The 4,322-nt window shown below is 46.8% G+C and overlaps 1 pseudogene; it reads right to left on the reverse strand.

Annotated features, from left to right (window-relative positions):
* Nucleotides 1-516: 516 nt before the first annotated feature.
* LOC145999728 (uncharacterized) lies at nt 517-1,873 on the reverse strand (annotated as a pseudogene).
* Nucleotides 1,874-4,322: the final 2,449 nt, after the last annotated feature.

Here is a 4,322-nt window from a genome sequence, read left to right on the forward strand (position 1 = left end):
AGGACAAGAGGTCCCTTAAAGACAAAGATTTCTCTTAAGGCCAAGAGGTTGCATAAGGACAAGAGGTCGTTAAAGGGCAAGACGTCGATTAGGTGCAAGAGGTCGCATAAGGGCAAGAGGTAGAAAAGGACAAGAGTCCCATACGGGCAAGAGGTCGCGTTTGGGCAAGAGGTCGCAGAAGGACAAGAGGTTGAATAAGGGGGTCGCATAAGGACAAGAGGTCGCATAAGTACAAGACTTTGAATAAGGAGAAGAGGTCGCATAAAGACAAGAGGTCGCATAAGGACAAGAGGTCGCATAAGGACAAGAGGTTGCTAAAGGACAAGATATATCTTAAGGGCAAGAGGTCGCATAAGGGCAAGAGGTCGCATAAGGACAAGAGGTCGCTAAAGGACAAGAGATCGCTTAATTGCAAGAGGTCGCATAAGGACAAGAGGTCCCGTATGGGAAAGAGGTCGCATAAGGACAAGAGGTTGAATAAGGGGGTTGCATAAGGACAAGAGGTCGCATAAGTACAAGACTTTGAATAAGGAGAAGAGGTTGCATAGATACAAGAGGTCGCATAAGGACAAGAGGTCGCATAAGGACAAGAGTTCGCTTAAGACCAGAGGTTCCATAAGGACAAGAGGTTTCATAAGGACAAGAGGACACATAAGTGCAAGAGGTCGCATAGGGGCAAGAGGTTGAAAAAAAGGGGGGCTATAAAGGAAAGAATTCGAATAAGTAGAAGACTTTGAATAAGGAGAAGAGGTCGCATAAAGACAAGATGTCGCATAAGGACAAGAGGTTGAATAAGGAAAAGAGGTGGAATAAAGAGAAGAGGTCGCATAAGGACGAGATGTCGCTGAAAGGCAAGAGGTCGCTTAAGAGCAAGGTCACTTCAGGGAGAGAGTTCGAATAAAGGCTAGAGGTCACTTCAGGGCAAGAGGTCCCATAAGGAGAGAAGGTGGCTTCTGAACAAAAGGTCGCATAAGGACAAGAAGTTACACAAGGGCAAGAGGTCGCTTAAAGACAATGACTTCGCTTAAGGGCAAGAGGTCGCATAAGGAGTGGAGGTCGCTTCAGTGCAAAAGGTCGCATAAGGACAAGAAGTTGCATAAGGACAAGAGGTGGCTTAAAGACAAAGAGTTCGCTTAAGGGCACGAGGTTGCATATAGACAAGAGGTCGCTTAAGGGCAAGAGGTCGCAAAATTACAGGAGGTCGCTTCAGGGCAAAAGGTCGCATAAATACAAGGAGTTACACAAGAGCAAAAGGTCGCTTAAAGACAATGAGTTCGCTTAAGGGCAAGAGGTCGCATAAGGAGAGGAGGTCAGTTCAGGGCAGAGGGTCGCATAAGGACAAGAGGTCTCTTAAGACAAGAAGTTGCATAAAGACAAGAGGTCGCTTAAAGAAAATGAGTTGGCTAAGGGCAGGAGATCGCATAAGGACAAGAGGTCGCATAAGGGCAAGAGGTCGCTTAAAGGCAAAAGGGCGCATAAGGGAAGAGGTCGCATATGGACAAGATGTTGCTTAGAGACAAAGAATTCGCTTAAGGGCACGAGTTTGCAAAAAGACAAGATGTCGCATCAGGGCAAGATGTCTCTTAAGGGCAAGAGGTCGCATCAGGACAGGAGGTCGCTTCAGGGCAAAAAGTCGCATAAGGCCAAGAGGTCTTGTAAGACAAGAAGTTGCATCAGGACAAGAGGTCGTTTAAAGACAAAGAGTTCCCTAAGGGCAAAAGGTCGTATAAGGACAAGAGTTCGCATTAGAACAAGAGGTCGCATAAGAACAAGAGGTCGCATAAGGACAAGAGGTCGCTTAAAGACAATGAATTCGCTTAAAGGCAAGAGGTCGCATAAGGGGAGGAGGTCGCTTCAGGGCAAAAGGTCGCATGAGGACAAGAGGTTGCATAAGGACAAGGAGTGGCATAGAGACAAAGAGTTCGCTTAAGGGCACGAGGTCGAATAAGGACAAGAGGTTGAATGAGGGGTCGCATAACGACAAGAGGTCGCATAAGTATAACACTTTGAATAAGAAGAAGAGTTCGCATAAAGACAAGAGGTCGCATAAGGACAAGAGGTCGCTTCAGGACACAATGTCCCGTAAGGACAAGAGGTCGGTTAATGGCAAGTAGTTGCATAAGGACGAGAGGTCATTTCGGGAAGAAGTTGGAATATAGACAAAAGGTCCCTTACGGGTAAGAGGTCGAATAAGGACAAGAGGTCACTTCAGGGCAAGAGGTCGCATAAGGAGAGGAGGTCAGTTCAGGGCAAAAGGTCGCATAAGGACAAGAAGTCTCTTAAGACAAGAAGTTGCATAAGGACAAGAGGTCACTTAAAAAAATGAGTCGCTTGAGGACAATGAGTTCGCTTAAAGACAATGAGTTCGCTTAAGGCAAGAGGTCGCATAAGGGGAGGCGGTCGCTTCAGGGCAAAAGGTCACATAAGGACAAGAGGTCGCATAAGGACAAGAGGTCGCTTAAAGACAATGAGTTCGCTTAAGGCAAGAGGTCGCATAAGGGGAGGCGGTCGCTTCAGGGCAAAAGGTCACATAAGGACAAGAGGTCACACCAGGACAAGAAGTCGCATAAGAAGAAGAGGTCGCTTAGGAGCAATGTCACTTTAGGGAGAGAGTTCGAATAAAGACAAAAGGTCACTTCAGGGCAAGAGGTCGCATAAGGAGAGGAGGTCGCTTCAGAGCAAAAGGTCGCATAGGGACAAGAGGTTTCTTAAGACAAGAAGTTGCATAAGGACAAGAGGTCCCTTAAAGACAAAGATTTCTCTTAAGGCCAAGAGGTTGCATAAGGACAAGAGGTCGTTAAAGGGCAAGACGTCGATTAGGTGCAAGAGGTCGCATAAGGGCAAGAGGTAGAAAAGGACAAGAGTCCCATACGGGCAAGAGGTCGCGTTTGGGCAAGAGGTCGCAGAAGGACAAGAGGTTGAATAAGGGGGTCGCATAAGGACAAGAGGTCGCATAAGTACAAGACTTTGAATAAGGAGAAGAGGTCGCATAAAGACAAGAGGTCGCATAAGGACAAGAGGTCGCATAAGGACAAGAGGTTGCTAAAGGACAAGATATATCTTAAGGGCAAGAGGTCGCATAAGGGCAAGAGGTCGCATAAGGACAAGAGGTCGCTAAAGGACAAGAGATCGCTTAATTGCAAGAGGTCGCATAAGGACAAGAGGTCCCGTATGGGAAAGAGGTCGCATAAGGACAAGAGGTTGAATAAGGGGGTTGCATAAGGACAAGAGGTCGCATAAGTACAAGACTTTGAATAAGGAGAAGAGGTTGCATAGATACAAGAGGTCGCATAAGGACAAGAGGTCGCATAAGGACAAGAGTTCGCTTAAGACCAGAGGTTCCATAAGGACAAGAGGTTTCATAAGGACAAGAGGACACATAAGTGCAAGAGGTCGCATAGGGGCAAGAGGTAGCAAAAGGACAAGAGGTCGCGTAAGTGCAAGAGGTCGAATAAAGACAAGATGTCGCATAAGGCCAGAGGTTGCTTAAGGGCAAGAGGTAGCATAAAAAGAAGAGGTCGCTTAAGGGCAAGAGGTCGCATAAGGACAAGAGGTTGAAAAAAAGGGGGGCTATAAAGGAAAGAATTCGAATAAGTAGAAGACTTTGAATAAGGAGAAGAGGTCGCATAAAGACAAGATGTCGCATAAGGACAAGAGGTTGAATAAGGAAAAGAGGTGGAATAAAGAGAAGAGGTCGCATAAGGACGAGATGTCGCTGAAAGGCAAGAGGTCGCTTAAGAGCAAGGTCACTTCAGGGAGAGAGTTCGAATAAAGGCTAGAGGTCACTTCAGGGCAAGAGGTCCCATAAGGAGAGAAGGTGGCTTCTGAACAAAAGGTCGCATAAGGACAAGAAGTTACACAAGGGCAAGAGGTCGCTTAAAGACAATGACTTCGCTTAAGGGCAAGAGGTCGCATAAGGAGTGGAGGTCGCTTCAGTGCAAAAGGTCGCATAAGGACAAGAAGTTGCATAAGGACAAGAGGTGGCTTAAAGACAAAGAGTTCGCTTAAGGGCACGAGGTTGCATATAGACAAGAGGTCGCTTAAGGGCAAGAGGTCGCAAAATTACAGGAGGTCGCTTCAGGGCAAAAGGTCGCATAAATACAAGGAGTTACACAAGAGCAAAAGGTCGCTTAAAGACAATGAGTTCGCTTAAGGGCAAGAGGTCGCATAAGGAGTGGAGGTCAGATCAGGGCAAAAGGTCGCATAAGGACAAGAGGTAGAAAAGGACAAGAATCCCATACGGGCAAGAGGTCGCTTAAAGACAGGGAGTTCGCTTAAGGTCAAGAGGTCGCATAAGGACAAGAGGTTGAATAAGGGGGTCG

The sequence above is a fragment of the Lepisma saccharinum genome, chromosome 15, assembly GCF_977018435.1.
Source record: "Lepisma saccharinum chromosome 15, izLepSacc3.1, whole genome shotgun sequence".
In the NCBI taxonomy this organism is placed as follows: Eukaryota; Metazoa; Arthropoda; class Insecta; order Zygentoma; family Lepismatidae; genus Lepisma; species Lepisma saccharinum.